At 37.5% G+C, this 19,901-nt stretch overlaps 1 long non-coding RNA gene across 1 annotated transcript in view; it reads right to left on the bottom strand.

The window, feature by feature from the left end:
* The window catches only part of LOC118525052 (uncharacterized), a 457,732-nt gene that overhangs the window by 237,778 nt on the left and 200,053 nt on the right, over positions 1–19,901 (bottom strand). The window lies entirely within an intron of this gene.

The following is a 19,901-nucleotide window of genomic DNA, read 5'->3' as shown; positions in this document are numbered from 1 at the left end:
AGCCCAGAAATGGACCCTCAACTCCATGGTCAACTAATCTTCGACAAAGCAGGAAAGAATGTCCAATGGAAAAAAGTCTCTTCAACAAATAGTGTTGGGAAAATTGGACAGCCACATGCAGAAGAATGAAACTGGACCATTTCCTTACACCACACACAAAAATAGACTCCAAATGGTTGAAAGACCTAAATGTGAGATAGGAATCCATCAAAATCCTAAAGGAGAACACAGGCAGCAATCTCTTCGACCTCAGCCGCAGCAACTTCTTCCTAGAAACATCGCCAAAGGCAAGGGAAGCAAGGGCAAAAATGAACTATTGGGACTTCATCAAGATAAAAAGCTTTTGCACAGCAAAGGAAACAGTAACAAAACCAAAAGACAACCGACAGAATGGGAGAAGATATTTGCAAATGACATATCAGATAAAGGGCTAGTATCCAAAATCTATAAAGAACTTCTTAAGCTCAACACCCAAAGAACAAATGATCCAATCAAGAAATGGGCAGAAGACATGAACAGACATTTTTCCAAAGAAGACATCCAAATGGCCAACAGACACATGAAAAAGTGCTCATCACTTAGCATAAGGGAAATCCAAATCAAAACCTCAATGAGATATCACCTCATACCAGTCAGAATGGCTAAAATTAACAAGTCAGGAAATGACAGATGTTGGCGGGGATGCGGAGAAAGGGGAACCCTCCTACACTGTTGGTGGGAATGCAAGCTGGTGCAGCCACACTGGAAAACAGTATGGAGGTTCCTCAAAAAGTTGAAAATAGAGCTACCATATGATCGAGCAATTGCACTACTGGGTATTTACCCCAAAGATACAAATGTAGGGATCCGAAGGGGTACACACACCTCAGTGTTTATAGCAGCAATGTCCACAATAGCCAAACTATGGAAAGAGCCAAGATGTCCATCGACAGATGAATGGATAAAGAAGAGGTGGTGTATATATACAATGGAATATTATGCAGCCATCAAAAGGAATGAAATCTTGCCATTTGCAACGTCACGGATGGAACTGGAGGGTATTACGCTGAGTGAAATATGATACATCAGAGAAAGACATGTATCATATGACCTCACTGATATGAGGAATTCTTAATCTCAGGAAACAAACTGAGGGTTGCTGGAGTGGTGGGGGGGTGGGAGGGATGGGGTGGCTGGGTGATGGACGTTGGGGAGGGTATGTGCTATGGTGAGCGCTGTGAATTGTGTAAGACTGTTGAATCACAGACCTGTACCTCTGAAACAAATAATACATTATATGTTTAAGAAAAAAAAAGAAGGTGGAAAGGAAAAATGAAGGGGGGGAAGTCAGAGGGGGAGACGAACCATGAGAGACTATGGACTCTGAGAAACAAACTGAGGGTTCTAGACGGGAGGGGGGTGGGGGGGATGGGTTAGCCTGGTGATGGGTATTAAAGAGGGCTCGTACTGATGGAGCACTGGGTGTTATACGCAAACAATGAATCATGGAACACTACATCAAAAAACTAATGATGTAATGTATTGTGAATAACATAACATAATAAAATAAAATTTAAAAAATTCTGTTTGCTTCTTCTGGGTAGAAATCAAATATCATTGATTCAAATTTAGTTAAGCTAAATCTTGCTTCTATGTTGGTATTACTAGTATTTGAGTTATGAAGCCAGGGCAACAATTGATCACTTCCCTTGTCCTTATAAGTCCAAGCCTAAGTACAGAAGAAGCTGAAGATTGGTAAATTGATGAAATTACAAGACTGAATTGCTGCTGAGTGCTTTTCCTGTACAGAGATTATAGGCCTTTGTTCTTATTGTCCCTAGAGTAAGTGCAAAGCTTTTTTTTTTTTTGAGAGAGAGAAATAGTGAGAGAGAGCACAAGCAGGGAGGAGGGGGAGAAGCAGGCTCCCTGCTGAGCAGGGAGCCCAACATGGGGCTTAATCCCAGGACCCTGGGATCATGACCCGTGCTGAAGGTAGACGTCTAATCGACTGAGCCACCCAGGCGTCCCAAGAGTAAAGCTTTTTTTAAAAAATGAAAAGTGGTAACACTTCTACAAGCTTTTATTCTACTTGGAGAAATACCTTAGAGCTGTGGCATCACAGTATGTTCCCAATGACATGGAGAAAGACACCACTAAAGTATAGTCTTAAGGTCTATCTCTTGATGGAATGGCATGAGCAAAGGACATATCACCATTCTAAAACTTATAATTTTATGAGATTCTGGTGACCCTGAGTGAAGAAAATACCCTTTGAGTGTGAAGTATTTATTGGTTTAAGGAGTGTCACCTCAATTCTCAGAGAGACAGGATTTATCCCATATAAAGTTAATGCTCACACTGTTAGCGCAACTCTGTCCCAAAATATCAGGCTCCTGCCCTACACCCACAGACTCAATTATGTCTTCCCCATACAATTCAACAAGTTTTAATATATACAACTTAGTACTCAACATATTAATCAAGATAAGTGAAATTTCTATTACCTCCTAAACTTCTCTCATTCCCCATTCTTGTGGATAAGTTCTTTATAAGTTTTATTGACCTAATAGCACAAATTTCAAGAAAAGTTCAAGCTAAGTTTATAAAACCCTAAAGAATATCTTTTTATGGCCCAAATATTTAAATGCTTTTTCCAGTGTTTAATTAACCAACAGTAACTGATTAGCTATTTAACCCAAGTGCACATATGCCTTATAATCTCATTCAACTCTTACCAGTTTTGAGTGTTTACTAGTGAGTTAATAAAGGCTAATAAAAATGGCATTTTTTTTTTGTTTAAATCATTTGCTATTTTGGGACTGATTTTTTTACTTTGGCTGTGGTTTGCATTTTCTAAACTTTCTCTAGGTACTTTGCTAAAGATTAATTGTCTATCAGGCTTATGTAAATAGGAGAGATAAGATTCCTGTGCATATTCATTCATAAATTAAAAACAATGCTTTCTACTGGTTAACTCTATAAAAGGGAAATAGACCTTGACTGGACGTAATTAGGCATTTGTGTTCTCCATAACTGTAATTTACTATTAGTGTTTGAAAAACCATCAGTTCTCGCTTACTCTGGTAAGTGACAATAAGTGAGGCTAAAGTAAATTCAAAGCAACACTCCTGGGTCACCTTAGTGAATTTATGGAGCATATCATAACATTTGAAACAACTGTAATTTTAGTCCTGTTGTGCAATAGAATGAACCTCTAGTTTGATTTGTCATTCTGTATATCCAGTGATACTCAAAGTGCATGTCCTCAGGAAAGATGAACTCGACTGCAGCCATGGCTACATGGTAGGTGGTCTGTACTCTCATTTAACACGTGATGCTCAAGTTGATCCATGTGGTGAGATTTTCCACAGAGTCAAACACGAATTGTTTACTCTTTGGAGATGCTTCAGTAAAAGACTCTGCAACTACTGTGTGGTATATAAACCAGAGGTTGTAACTATGTGTAAATATATAGGCAAACATCTTTTTTCCTAAAGCTAGTAATGAAGGGGAAAATCAATAATGTAGCTTTTTGTTTTTTAATTTTTTTTTTAGTTAGCATAATTCTCAGGTTATCTGGAGGGTCAATTTCAGAAAATTACAACCATACAAAACAAAATAGAAAAATTAAATAAAAATACCTGAGGCTGAAGGTTTTAAAATGGTGTTAACTCTGCCTTAATGGCTTTTAGAACATGTAGATTCAGGAGAGATTGGACCTATGGGACTTTACCCCCCTGCCCTTCAACCAGAACACTTCTGTTTTTACCTAATTAATTATCTAAAGTTCTGTTCAGAGAGTGAAAAAGAGAGAATAAGTCACTGGCCTAGGCTGTATATTAGAAAGCAAGTGTACCAAATCCAAAGTGTTCCTTAAGGGAGGCGCCAGAACTCTAGTAATCCGCAACTTGGTTGACTGGTGTTTTAATTTACATAGATCCAAAGTAGCAAATCTGACATAGGATAGCAAATTCAGAGAGTGGGCACACTTACTACCTCTAAGAAGCAATCACTAGTACAAAGCTACAATAATCAAAACAGTTGTAGTGCTGGCATTGAGACTGACATATAGACCAATGGAATAAAATTGAGAGTCCAGAAATAAACCCATCCATCTTTGCCCAGTTGATTTTTGACAAGGATGCAGAATCCATTTAATGGGTAAAGTACTATCTTCAACAGATGTTGCTGGGACAATTAGATTTCAACATGCATGAAAATCAAGATGGACTCCTATCATATACCATATACAAAAATTACCTTAAAATAGGCCGATGACCTAAATAGAAGAGCCAAAACTGTAAAACTAATAGACAAAATGTTAAGCCTTTATAAACTTAGATTTGGTAGTAGATTCTTAGATACACAACCAAAAACATAAGAGGCAAAAGAAAAAAATAGGTAAACTTGTGCTCATCAAAATTTTAAAAATTTTGTACATCAGAGGACATTATCAACAAAGTAAAAAGATAACCTACAGATTGGGAGAAAATATTTGCAAATCATATATCTGATAAGGATTTAATATCTAGGGCATACAAAGAACTCCTCCAACTCAACAACCAAAAAAAACAACCCAATTGCCAAAAATGGGCGAAGGATGTGAATATACATTTCTCCAAAAACCTATACAAATCACCAATAACCACTTGAAAAAATGCTCAACATCATAGTTATTAGGGAAATGCAAATCAAAACCACAGGGAGAAGGATATGGAGAAACTAGAACCCTTGTTCAATGCCAGTGAGAATGTAAAATGGTGCAGCTACTGTGGAAAACAGTTAAGCAGTTCCTCAAAAAGTTAAAAATACTCACCATAAAACACAGCAATTCTACTTGTATGTATATACTCCAAAGAACTGAAAACGAGACTCAAACAAATACATGTACATATTCACAGAAGCACTATTCCCAATAGCCAAAAGATGGAAACAACCCACATGCCCATCAATAGATGAATGGATCAACAAAATATTATATATATATAATGGGTTATATATATAATATATATAATGGGTTATTATTTAGCCTTAAAAAGAAATGAAGTGATTTTTGCTACAATATGGATGAATCTTGCAAACATTATGCTAGGTGATGTCAGATTCAAAAAGACAAATATTGCATGAATCTACTTATATGAAATATTCAGAACAGACAAATTCCAAGAGACAGAATATAGAGATTATCAGGGATTGAGGGTTGTGGTAATGGGGAATTGCTGCTCAGTGAGTACAAAGTTTCTGTTTGCAGTGATGAAAAAGATTTGGAAATATTGATGATGTTTGTACAACAATGTGGATGTAAGTAATGCCGCTGCATTGTACATTTAAAAATGACGAAAATGACAAATTTTAGGTTCTATTTTACTACAATTAAAAAGAGCAATCACTGAAAGACTAGATGCAAGGGATAAACTTTTTTAAAAAGATGAGTGATATTTATATATGACACAGTAAATATTTATAACTGGCACAACCGAGCAGTAACTAAGCAGCATGGATACCAGCTGCAAACACACATTCAGAGCTACTGGTGAATTCAGTTTAATTACTACCTTGTATCTGGCACAAAATTAGTAAAGCTCATCTCTGAAGAAGCAGAGAAGAAGGAACACTCAGCTCATTATAGTGTCATAGTATCAAAGCACTGATTCTTTGAACAAGAGCCCTATATAGTCAAGGCCCTGGCTTTACTGATGAGAAAAAGGAGGTCTACAGAGCTGAAGACTGGCCAAAGTTCCTCTACACCATGCACACAGTCTGCGCTGCAGTCCTGCTCCCATGACATCCACCTCCCCTGATCCTTCCATAATCCATGTCATCAGAGGGGGCGCAAGAACTCCCACTTGTATGCAAATGAAACTAATGTAAAAAGGAAACATCAATTACTAGGATCATTATGAGAATATGTGGAATATTTGATTTTTTTCCTTTTTTTCCTCATCCAGGTTGTTCAATGACCTACTCAGTTGCCAAGGCCACTGTCCCCCATTCTTTTAGTGGTAATAGTGCTCTTACACTTCCTTAAATGGAATGAGTCTGTAGAATGGTTAAGAATACAGGCAGACACACCAGTATTTGTTGCCAGTTCAGCCATGTACCTGCTGTGTGAACTGGAGTATGGATTATGATTATGAATGAGAAGTCGTGAACTAAAACTTTGCTAAACCTGGTGGTGTTTTTTTTTTCTGTAAAATGGGTTTAATGAAGCACCTATATATTCCCCATGGAATTGCTGTGAGGATGGAATGAGAGAGCACCTTCAAAATATCAATATCTTACATGTCATCAGCATCTCATCAGCAGTAAGTACATTAATTACACTTCCCCCACCTTCCAAATGCTGCCAACATCACATCCTTAGGCTGGCTGTAGCTGTACCAAATTGGGGGGGGGGTCTCTCTGTCACTCCATTCTACTGCATTCTGTCACCTCAACATACTACTCTAAAGTTAGGGCCTTTCCTCTTACTTCGCATTTCTTCACAATGACAAAACCTTGTTGGCAATTTGACAGTTCACATATTGGTCCGGGCATGGCAAAGGCATCTTAGCCCTCTACTAACTGCTGTCCCCCTTGAGACCTTTCCCCTGACTTTCAGGAGAGGGTAGCTTCAGCACACAGACCTGACTGGGGGATGCTGAGCAACCTACATATAGCTAATAGTACCCTTTCTAATGTTCACACAGGAGAGCGAGGAGAGTGAGGCTATACAAGACCAAAGTCCATTCAATGACTGAGATGGGAAACTCAGTTCTCATACTTTTCATGCTAGTTAGGCCCATCATTAGCCTAATAAGTCTTATACTTGATTAGGATTAATGAGGAACATGAACTTTCCCTCTCTCTTAGGTTTCTTGGGGAGACATTGATGTATGGCTCAGAAACACACCCATGGAGGGAGGAAGTTACCTCATGGAAGCAATCGGAGTGCATTTCTTGCCCCTGTCCAGCCTTGACCTTTAAAACACAAACATTTGGATGCTTCTGCCAAATACCTGCCCATGACTAAGCAGCACATGAACTTACATCACTACTTTATAAAATAACAGGCCGTCTGAAGAACACTCATGGGAAAACAAAGTCTAGGATAAAACACAAACAATGGAAGCTCTAGTTCTAATATCAGAGCGACTGATAGCTACATCCCTGGGAACAACATGATTAAAATCAATATGAAGCTTTCAAAATGAATTCTTAAAAAATAATCTAACCATACACTTATAAAAATATACTTCAGATATTTTCTATATCTTTCAGAAATTAATGAAAAAAATTCTACTTCAGTATTCCCAAACTTGTTCTTCTGTTAGATATTCAACAGAATTTCTTCTTATGAATAACTTTTGATACTTTGGTGAAATGCACATTAGAATACAAAAGTTTTAAGGACTATTTTATGTCCTAACCTAAAAGATACATTTTCAAAGACTAGGAACTTTGTGTAGTGATTTAGTTCACAGATTTTTAAAAATTCACTTTTATTAGGTGAAATACAGATAATTTAGTGACTAATGTTACTAATTCCAGGGTCTTATCTTCAGGTACAGTTTGATCCAGGAGGCAAGAGATAGCCTCAAGACTTACCATTGTTGGCTCTGCTTACCTCTGTTGGTTTCATTTAGAATATTTTTTACTGCTTGCCTCCTATATCACCAGGTCTACAGCACACAATTTCAGCAACCTCAGTAGCAAAAGAAGGTCTAACTAATGGTTCAAACTGTGGTTACACCATTCTTCTGGGATTGCTCTCTTTACAGTAGTCAGGAAAATAGACTATACCAAGTAGCCACGTTTGGGTCATATTCTCACCCTTAGTGCCAAGGGTTCAACCTCATCCAAAACATGAAGACAGAAAGTGGGAGAATCCAAAAATTTCAGGCTACTGCTCCCAAAGACCAAATTCTGAGTAGGCAGAAATACAACTTGACCTTTTAGCCCAGGTCACTTGTTTTTCTACATGAAAAAATATTCATGGTTCCCATTTCAGTTTCTCACAGTGACTAAGAGCCCCAGAGTAATAACTCTCTCTGTGCTGGTGCTTCTCCATCTGTGACATCAGAATATTCAGTTACCTGGCTTGTAGGCATACTATTTACACTTAATGCTAGTAAAATGCTCAGGGCCCAAAACACACTATATAAATGCAAAGTGTCAATATAAATTGTGCGAAAAGAGGTATTCCCCAGTTAACAGAAGGAACAGCATGACTGCAAAGATACATCAAATGCTATAAAAGAAATGCTAATTTCTTTTGCCTCTTCACCACATATTTTAAAAATTGCTTTATTCACATCCTATATTTTAGAGGTTATATTTTTTCTCAGAATGTCTGCACTTCAATCACTTGACTTTCTAAAGGTTATGATAACACAACTTTCTTTTAAAACTGAACCACTCCTAGAGGATGACAGAAGAGTTTGTTAGAATTCCAATACAGTGACAGAATTCTCTGTGCCCTCACTCTCAGCCCTGAGAAAAATTGATTTTTCAAGCGCCTCTGGTAAAAGATTACAGTCATTTGGGTTTGGGTTTTCTTCTTTTCTTTTTTTTGGCTTTGAGAAATAAAAAGAAGTGGTTTGGGCTAAAGGTATAAATTCCCCTATTTAGTCACAGAAACAAATTTAGATCTTTATAGCACACAGTGAAGATGAATGAAAATCCAGCACCACACAGATGCTGCCAGGATGAGAGGTAGAAATCTCACCTGATGGGTGATCAATGAGACAGTAAAGGTTAGAAGAATTATTAATGGGGATGCAGAAGAACAAAGGACAATAGAAAAAAAAACCAAAAATCTTTTTGGTGATTTCTTTTATAAATCACAATGTAAAATGATCTATGTGTAATGAATTATCTCTTGCAGCTCTCAGGGTTCGTTGAAAGCCAAGTCAAAGCATTTTCGAATCCTGACCTGATTACATGTTTTGTGGCAGTGGGATGTTGGTTTTCCATTTTTGTTTTGTTTTAACTTTTAGTAATGAAAACTAATTTTGGACTGAAGTGTTAAGGAACAGGGTAGAAAGATATTTTCATTAACCAAGAGTCATTACCATTAAATAACAATGTACAATAAAGTGGGTTACAAAACAGTATGTTTTGTTTATTTTAAAAAGATGGTATGTTATAATAGCTAGCACTTAGATGGCACTTACTTTGGGACAGGCACTGTTCTGAGGGCTTTACATTTATTAACTCGTAGACTCCTCACATTATAGGTGATACCAATTGCCATGTGATAAATGAGAAAACAGAGCGAGAAGGTAAGGTTTCCCATGATCTCATTAAGATAGAAAGATGGATGAATGAAGGGATGAATGGGTGGATTCATCTAAATAATGTTCACCAAAATGTTAATGGTAATCATTTCTGGATATTAGAGTAGGATTCTCTGTTATGCTCGTTTTATTATTAAAAATGAATAATATTTCTCATTGAAAATACTTATCATTATAATCAGGAAATCAATAGCTATTGTCATTTTGGGGAAAATGTTTTATTTATTGAACACATTCCTCTCTGGTGATTCAGTTATCCTGTTGAACATCTTACACAGACAACTCAAACTCAACCAGCTCCAAGTGGATGGAAGTTTATCTTCTCTCTAGCCCTTTCTTCTTATCCTCATTCCTTTTCTTGGTGAGTGGTGCCATGAAGAGAGAACTGTGGGAGTCACCTCAGACCAGTGTGAGCAAACTCAATTTTATCACCTACCTGGTTCTCAAACCCAAGGCTTCCTCCTGTTTGTCCATTCACTCTCCACCATCATCTTCACCAACTGAGTGAAAAGCTCTGAGCATTTCCTGCCAGGATTATTGCATACAAACGATCCTTTTCCTTCTATCTACCACACTCATGTCTTCCCTTCATCCTTCTAACTTACCCTCCTTCGTGCTTACAAAGCTACCTTTGTGGGAATATGATTATATAGTGCCCCTGTTTAAAATTACTCCCCTTATAAAGTTTCTCCCCCTCATGAAAAATAAAAACTCAATCCCTTAGCATTAAATATAAGGCCCTCCAGGATCTGGATCACACATACCTTTCTTGTTTACAGCAGAAGCCTCCCTTTTACTTTGTTTACTTGTGAACTGCAGGAGTTTTTCTGTGCTTATACAACCATATACTAAATGTTCCCACCTCTAGAACTTCACATGTGTTGTTCCCTCTGTCTGAAATGTCTTCTACTAGACTTAAATCTTTCTGCCCTTAATCCCTAAAACAGAGACTAGCATCTATTCATTATTCAATTAATATTTATTAAGCACTTACTATGCATCAGGCAATTTGCCAGTGCTGGTGATATGAGAGCAAACCTAAAAATACCTGGTTCCTGCAAAGAGTGACCAACTCACCCCAGTTTGCCCAGCACTTTCCTGATTTTAGCAGTACAAGTCTCAAGTTCCAGGAAACCCCTCAGTCCTGGACAACCCAGGTTGGTTGGTCATATCATTCCTATACCCTATACTTAACATTCCAGCAAGGGAAGCGGCTTACTAAGGACAATGAATATAATAAGAAAATGAACAAATGAAGAATTTCGAATTTCCTTTTATAGCACCTAAGGCTGGTCATTATAAATATCTTTTATCTTCACATAATTTTGCAATACACCTGAAGTCAACTTTATGATAGAAAAACATAAATAGCTTAATATGCTAAACACTAATTCTAACATGTAGCAAACAAGATTATATGACTCACGGGGTAGAGAGGAAGTCAAGGCACCTTGCAAAGGGCTCCCTGGAGAGAGGCAGGTGATAAGGAAAAGAATCTTTGATTTTCCTCTGAGTCAAGTGGAAACTCAGCTTGTGTCTATTCCCATGACACACTGCCAGCAGGATGAAACATCTTCATAAGAAGATGTTACAGGCAGAAGATAAAGGAGAGAGTGTTCTCAATCTCTCCACCTGAAACTCTTCATTATCTTCATTTGTAAAATGGGGGTAATAAAAATAACTAACTCATATATTTTTATGAAGATTAGGTTAATTCAATGTATCTAAGGTGCTTAGGACAGTGCCTGGCACAGGGTAATACTACTTATGTATTAGCTTATAACACATACTGCTCCATCTCCAACCTCCACTACTCATTCTACATGGGGTCAGCAGAAATAGCTGCAGAGACAGTAGAACTGGTTGAGCTCAGTGTCTCTCATCTCAGCTTAATCCAAGAAGAGGCTTATGGAAGGAGGGTAGAAAGAGGGCTTTGATTTCCATGTCCACCAGCTTTCCCGGCCATGCACTGGTGTGAAGAACAATTTAAGAATTAACCTTCAAACCTACTCTGTTCAACTCATGAAATCATCTGCATCCCCATGATTATGTGCCAACAGGAATAGATTTTTAAAAGATGGGTCAAAAATGCACTAGAAAAGAAATCCATATTAGTAATAAAATATTCCATATTGGTAATAAAAATAAAATATGGTAAATAAGGAAATTATCTTTCATACTTTACCCAAATATTACTGAACTTGAAAGTCATAGTAAATTGAAACTTGTTCACACAGATTGAAATTAGCCCTGATAAATAAAGACCAAAAAAAAAAAAAGCCATCTTTTGCCAAGAGGTTTAACACACAATCTGATATTTATATTCTAGAAGGAGGAATACAGTCATGTCCTTTTACAAGTTAAATTAAACAGGCAAAATAATCAAATTAAGTATATGCGTTGACATGTTTTTGGCTCCCTTTTTAAAAAATTGGTTATTTTGAGTTAACTCAAATATGGAGGAATAATTTTTTGCCCAGGTGCCAAAACTGCAACCAGATGGTAAGATAAGTCCATCTGAGTTCAACGGTTTGCATCCCAACAATGCCCATCTGGGGTTCTTGAGTGCACGTGGCCAGTGCGGCACATGCCTCCTCCTTCAATCATTTTACCCAAACGTATGACCTCAAGAGGTATAGCTGATTATTGGGAATTTTAATTGAGACCTAATCTCTGACTTTGATGGTGAATGTTCGTTTAAAATCTGAAAAACAGACGGTTTGAGTAAAGATTCATCAGGCAGAGAGAGGAAGTGTGGAGGTGACAGCCTTTGTGTGATAAAGAGCAAAGACAAAGTAGGTGTTCCCTCGAAGTGCAGACCCTTTTCTCTCAGGCCTTCTGCTCTTTCCAAAAGGCCCTCTACTCTCACATCTATGTGCAAATGAGGAAATGGCCATGAGTAAAACTGCATCCAACATTCTGAGATTTTCCCTACCTCTGCCTGCAATAAAACAAATAAAAATAAAGTGTTTCTAAAGGATGTGTGTGTGTGAATTTATATTTAAAGCCTGACTCAGCACTCTGAAAATGTTTAATTCCTTCCTGGCCCACAATGTCTGGGTTATTTTAGCATTGCCTAATGAAACAGACATGAAAATAGCCAATGGTCTATTTAACTGGTTTCCAATAGAAATCATGGTAGGTTGAAAGTAAATCATTCAAGAGCTCAAAAGAGAAACTTATTGTGATCTACTCTGTAGCTCTATAATCAGTAGAACAATTTCCTCAAGAAGGCATGTACTGCAGGCAGCCAAATTATATTCCTTTTACTTAACAGCCAACGCAAATCTGATAATGTCACTTTCTTGCTGAAACCCTTCAGTGATTATCCATTGCTGATGAATGTGGCCAAAAATCCTTAAGAGCCTTAATAAGACTGAGGAAGAATAGAAGAGAGCTAGATCTTGACCTCCCATGCTCCCCTCTGTTATTCTCTATGGTTGACCCCTCTGCATTTCTCTATTCCTCCAAATGACCAAGTACTTCATCTCAGAGCCTTACACACACACACACACACACACACACACACACACACACACACACACTCACACACAGAGTTCCTACTGCTTTTATGCTTTTATTGCCCCTTTTTACTCGATAAACTCTTATTTATTCATATCTCTTTTGGCCTTCACACAACAGTTAATCACTTCCTTGGGAAGTCTTATTGTTCTCTCCTGGGCAATTTGGTACCCCTATGGTTACTAAACTTGGAGTATTTTTTTCCTCATAGCTCTCATTACAATTATAATCACTTTTCTAATTACTTCTTTAATTTGTATCTCCATCATTACTCATAGCTTCAGTCTAATACCTGGTACAGCACCTGACATCTAGGACTTATAAATTTATCTTTGGTGAACAAACAAGTGCATAATGATTGTTTGACATGACAAGCAGGTGGGAGGCAGTGGGCCCATGAAGAAAGAAAAGGCCCTGATACTGGACACAGAGGTGTGGCCAATGCTAATTAAAAGTCTAGTTAAAACTGTAAATACTGTAACAACTGATCAGAAAGCTGAATCTTAGATTTCTGCTAAATCTGATTCCAGAATTACCTTCTTAAAAAAAATACAATTAGACTTTAAGCAGAAAATTGCATTACTCTATCATAAATTTTAGTGTATTTTTGAAATTATAGTGCTGACAATTTTGACATCTACATTTTCCAAATATCTATTAATGTCTCCCAAAGCCCCTCAGTAACTAAAGGTAACATTTTTTTCCTAATATTTAAGGATTTACAGAATCACAACATTTTAGAGCATTTCATGTTCATCATGTTCAGATGAACACGATCTCTTATAAACTTTGTAAAAGGAGAAGATTGACAACACAGAGCCTTTCCCTTATGCTGATTAAAATTATCTTTAAAAAGATTTTATTTATTTTGAGAGAGAGTGTGTGTGTGAGTGGGGGAGGAGCAGAAGGAGAGAGAATCTCAAGCGGACTCCACACTGAGCATGGAGCCCACGTGGGGCTCTATCTCACAACTCTGAGATTATGACCTGAGCCGAAATCAGGAGTTGGATGCTTAACCAACTGAGCCACCCAGGCACCCCGCTGATTAAAGTTATAAAAATGCAGTAGGACATGACTGTTCCACATAGTTGGGAGAAGAATACCAAATCATGGTTCCCCAAAGACACCCGTGATGAGTAAATGCTGGTAATGTAATTGGCTACTGTATGTGGTGACCATACTTCTCTCTGGCCATGTCGCTTTTCTAAAGGGCAATTCTCAATGTTTAATTTAGAAATTTCATCTTTATATTAAAATAGAATCTTGAAGAGTTTTCAAAATCATATTGGTTATGCACGTGAGCTTTGGTATAAAGTTGAATTATGAAAGTGAAATGGGAATGCCTGTAACTCCAGCTCAACAAATTCAATGTTTCGTTCAATGGATGATAATGCAATCTTTTGTAAAGTTGCTTTACTTGTGTTGTTAATAACAAGGTGACATTTACAAAACTAATAAACTGTAAAGTCCATTATGGTTTATCGCCAATTCTCGAACACGAACCTTGTAATATATTCGTTCATAAAAACCATTTGAGTCATTTAAATATCATTAAACCATAGCAGAATTAAAATGAGTTTTCTCCCTGTGGGTTCAGGTATAGGAGAGTTAAGTTATTATTTGTGTAAGCTAGTCAACCAGTCTGGAGGCTGATGTATGACGTAGTGTGCTACTCCTGCCATCACCCAGGGTAGGGAGTCAAATCAAGGCATCAGTCACCTTCTCGGTGTAAACTTTGGGGAAAGTGTCTTTTAGTTCTCCTTGTGCAGTCACAAAAGTGGTGGGTCTTTTTCCATATTGAAGCATAATTAAAAGCTTTCCTCCTGTTATCCTCACTGTCTGTGTCCTATTCCATGATTCTTACTGGAAACTGTGGGACTGAACCATTAACTGGGAAAAGTCAGGGGAGTCTTCTTCCTGAGATCAACTCTATCTTCACCATCACCTCAGTTCAAGTTTGTATCCTTTCTATCTGAAGTATTGCCAGTGCCTAAGAGCTAGGTCTTCTGGCCCTCAGGACATTCTTCCTAACATTCTTCTCCACTGTCATTTTAAAATGACATTATGTCTCTTCTTAAAGGTTATATTTAGGATTACATGTAAACTCTGATGCAGAGAGAGAGAGAGAGATCTTCATGCGTGGCTCTTCTCAATTCCTAAGGCAGGTGGAAGTCACAGAGGGAAGGAAGATGTGTGTACCCAATCATCCCCAAGAGGGAAACATAATGGGCAAACTGATAAAACTTTAGTCAAGAGAAATACCTAAACTCTATGTTTCTGGCCTATCAGATTGATAAATCATTTCCTACATTAATACTGTGTAATCAGAAAAATGGCCCAAAGTTAAGGATGTGATGAATCCTAACATTTTTTTCTCTAAATGAACAAAGGACTTACTCAAATTGGTCTAGTCAAAACTCCCTTCTCATTACTGCCTGCATTTACTAGATGCCTGGAGTGTCTGAGAGCTGTATTTACTTAATCTTTATTGCATTCTTGTCTATAGAGCTAAATGAAGAGGGGAGTCAGCTGGACAGCTTCCTGGGACATCAGTTCATAAAGCACATTAAAATATCCCTAAAATAAAGTGTAAATACAGTGCTAGTTAACTCAGGTTTCCACATGAGACTACTAACATAATTGGCAAAAAGAGGGAACACACTTAAATGGAAATTGTGAAAACACTTCTCCCGGTGGTGAACTTGCTCTGTTGACTTACTTTGCAAAGCATAATTGCAAAGTGCATGTTGCAGTTATAGGCTGCTCCAGTAGCCTTGAGACAGGCCTGCTGACAGTAAGTTGACATTATAAAACTGAATAGTTGTTGGCAAAGAGTTTCCTTTCTTCTTCTTTCCTCTTTAATGAGTGATTTAGTTCACTATCTAAATTTCAACCCTCGGAATATGCTCCCAAGATATATTCTGTTTCAAAAACTTAAATATAAAATGTAAGTGAGCATGGAAAAGGTGAAAGATAGGAAGTGAGTTATCAACCTGAAGGCCAGACAATGAGGGCTTGGAGATACAATCTGAACAAAATGTAGCACATCTACATAGGTAAGTTACCTCTTTCCTTCATGATTATGGGTGATTGATGCTACCTAGCTGTAGGTGGTTGAAAAAAAATCCCGAAAAACAAAGAATTTCAACTAAGTTTAAAAAGTGACCAGAAAATGTATACACCCTATCAATAGAAAGCCAATTCTCTTGGACTCAATCAAATCAATGCTAAACAAGTATTTGAAAAATGTCAATTTGAAGGGTATCTCTATACTGTGAAGCTATCTGAGGAGCCCACTTGTCTCCATCCAGCCTGGTTTCTGAGATAGGTACTGGGATATCCACAGCACCCCTGACAAAACAGACCTAGAGAGGTTGATATCTTCAAGATTATTTTCAAGGAATAATTTTGTCAAAAGCCTGAGAGTGAGTGATAGTATTTCCATCTTGGATTCTTGGAGGTTAACAGTAGCCAATAGCTCAGAATTGTTGAAAACTGTCGTGTGTGTGTGTGTGTTGGTTTTATAATATGAACTGACAGATGACATGAAAGAGAGATGAAAAGTAAAAATGCTAGATAGCAGAATCAGGATCCCAAGAATTTGAAATGAGCTGATATGAAAAATTTGTACTTAAGATTAACTAGAGGGGAGGGGGGTGGAAGGATGGGTTAGCCTGGTGATGGGTATTAAAGAGGGCATGTTCTGCATGGAGCACTGGGTGTTATACACAAACAAGGATTCATGGAACACTACATCAAAAACTAATGATGTAATGTATGGTGATTAACATAACATAATAATTTAAAAAAGATTAACTATAGTAGAAATAGAAATACTCTTAGGCATAATAAAGAGAGCAAAAAAAAAATTACAGAATGAGAGAGGTATGACTCACTAACATACGAAGTATAGAGTTTTCATGTAATATGAGCAATATAAAAAGGGGGATACAAAATATGGGCATTAATATTGATTGAGGTCACATGGCTAAATTGAATAAAATAATGAGCAAAGTCTGTGACGGCTTTTTACCATAAAATGCACATGCAAACCAAATTTGGGATTCAATTTGAGATTCAAGGAGGTCTATAAAGACTTGAAGCCAAGGGGCGCCTGGATGGCTCAGTCGGTTGGGCATCTGACTCTTGGTTTCTGCTCAGGTCATAATCTCAAGTTGTGAGATCGAGCCCCAAATCAGGCTCTGAGCTCAGAGGTGAGTCTGCTTGAAGATTCTCTCCCTCTGCCCCTCACCCCACTCTCATTTCTCTCTCTCTCCCTCTCTCTCAAATAAATAAATAAATCTTAAAAAAAAAAAGACTTGAACAATAAAAAAAATAAAAAAATAAAAAGACTTGAAGCCCATTTAAGGATCCCTGAGCTATTCACCAGATCTCAGATTTAAGACTGAATTAGCAGAACAATCTCAGAATTCATATAATCACAGATTTGAATACCGAATCCACCACTACTAACAGGATGACATCAGGCACATGACAAACTCGATCAGCCTTAGAATCCTCATCTGCAATATAGGAATAAAAATACCTAGCTTGAAGAGTGGTAGTATGGTGGGAATGAGAGTATTTTTAAATAGAGATTCACCTATTATTTGATAAGTACTCCCTCAATGGTAAATTATCAGGGGCAAAATGGTGATCAGATGTATTGTGTATGACTCTATCTGGTGGATGGAAGGTATGAGAAAAGCAGAGCATGAACAACCCTAACACTGAACTAGATGTCTGTTTCCAAAATATGGATACTAAGTGTTGTTATTTGTGACTTGTCAACCATCTTAGGTAGGTGACACCTTATTTTTACTCTTATGTATAGTTTTAACACATATAAATTTTCTTCCAAGACTGCAGTATGTTTATCACTGAGAACATCATAAATCATTAGATTTAGATGTCTTTAGTAGCATTTTGCTTATAAATTTTGACTCTTTAGCATCATGTTTATTTTAAAATGTCTTAAACAGTCTGCTTACATAACCATACAAAGAAATTTCTATGAGAAAAGTAGTTTTCTGTAAAAAGGAAGAGGTTGGGAACTAAAGGATTTAGTATTCCTTCAAGGTCACCTCCTAAACCAAAGTTTTCAGACTTGGTAATCCTTCCAAGGCAAATGAGGAATCTAAAATAAGGGGGGGGTGAGGCAGAGAAAATCTGGGAAAGGAAAGGGTGTTCTGAATATATCACATCTCAGGCAATGTACTGGAAGGATGCTGGCAAATCTGTCACGGCATCCTGAACACATTCTTCAAATGACAAAACTCTCTGACAAGCTCTTGGGAAGCAACACAGCACAGTATATCCTTTTGAAGCAGTCTCAGGGGTAGGGAGGGAAGAGGGAAGCTATGAAGATGAGGAAAGACAAAGAATAAACAGATGCATCTGGGTTATCAACTGTCACTGTAAAAAAATAATGAAACAAGGAAATCAAGCTACAGGATTAAAGACTTTTAAGCTTGTACTTTCAAAAAATGTATGAATATTTCTACTTGTGATCAAGAAAATGACTGTGCTTGCTTATCAAATAACATATGGGTTCTGTTTGAAAGCAGTAATTAGCTGATTTTTGGAGATAGCATATCACCCCAAGTCTTGGTTACTACTGGAATGGAATACCAACTTCTTCAAATTAGAAGACTACATTCACCATTCTTAGCTTAGCTTCTCAAAACCTCATAAATTAGGCAGCCATCTGAGTCCTCCTGCACTCCACTCCAACTCTACATACTACATTTTTAATGATAGCTGAGAGTTTTCACTCTATGTCTGTTGACAGAAGCCAATGATAATGCATTGTCATAGCAATCCTGTAAGAAATGCTGGGATTTGTTTTTTGTCCTACTTCCCATCTGCAAAGTCATTTTTAATATCTAAGTATATGTTTTTATGATGAAAAGATAAAGTAGAAAGTTCTGTTCTCCACTCCTCTTGCCTCCACCAACAACCAGTTTCTTATTCTACTTTTCCTTACAAGAACAAAAGGAATTTATTTTCCTACTAGGGTACTCATAAATGTCATCTTTAATTTCAGAAACTATACAGGCAAATGTGTTTTCTTGTTCATTCATGAGCACCACCGAGTATTTGCATGAGCTGTGTTCCCTTTGGGTGATCCAATGTAAGAGCAGCCTCTCTATATTGAGTAAATAAACCACTGGGCTGGAGATTGCAAAGAAACATGAGGTAAATCAAAGAAATAGAGGCAAGTCAATAGCATGAGTAATATTAGTAGTGCTAAAAAGTATTCTTATTACTATTAGAGACTTGGTAGTAGCAACTACCATTTACTGAGTGCCGGCTGGATGGTAGGTATATTGCTGTGTGCCATATGCATTATTTCATTTAATCCTCACAGCAGCCCCATGAGGGGGCCATTACTTTGTCCATTTGCTGGATGAGGAATCTGAGGCTAAGTAAATTAAAGTAATAGCTATGTGTTTAGTAGGAGCCAGAATTCAATTCCAAACTTGTCTGACTTCCTATCCAGGTGCTATACTACAGTGCTTCTTGTATTCAAGTAACAGTCATCTTAACCTCACACAATGGAAAAAGTTAACTGGACAATAAGCTGGTAAAACTTGTTTTTCCTGTTCTAGAAATGGGAAAAGACATTTCTTCTTGTATGAGGAGATATCATTCAAGGCATGTTGTCTTAAGTGTATTTTTCCAGGAGTGGGGCATTATTTGTGCTGAGCTTCAGTATGATTTTGTGAACCAAGGGATCTTAGAAGTCCAAGTCCAACCAACTGCTTATGCTTGAACCACCTCTAAGACATTCAAACCAAGCTTTCTCAAGAGTCGTCCAAGGCATTTCATTCCATCTTTGCATCATTCTTAGTATAATGGAGTATCAGAAGCTGTTTTCCCCATTTTCCTCCCCATGTGGCATGCAATGTCACCTTGAGCAGACCCACCCTTTTAAAGGAAGATTCACCCTTAGTGGTTCCCTTCAACTGTGTAACTGAAAATGAAACTGGGTAAGAGCTGTCTTATATATCATGACCAAGGTAGGTCCCTACAATACTCTACAATACACTGTATTGGTCATTGATGGGTAAAGGGATCAATTTGCATAAGGAGACAGGGATCTTCTGTGAAGAAAATGTC

This window comes from Halichoerus grypus, chromosome 1 (genome assembly GCF_964656455.1).
Source record: "Halichoerus grypus chromosome 1, mHalGry1.hap1.1, whole genome shotgun sequence".
NCBI lineage: Eukaryota > Metazoa > Chordata > Mammalia > Carnivora > Phocidae > Halichoerus > Halichoerus grypus.
Note: the sequence above shows the minus strand (reverse complement) of the source record. Positions and strands in the feature narration are given on the sequence as shown.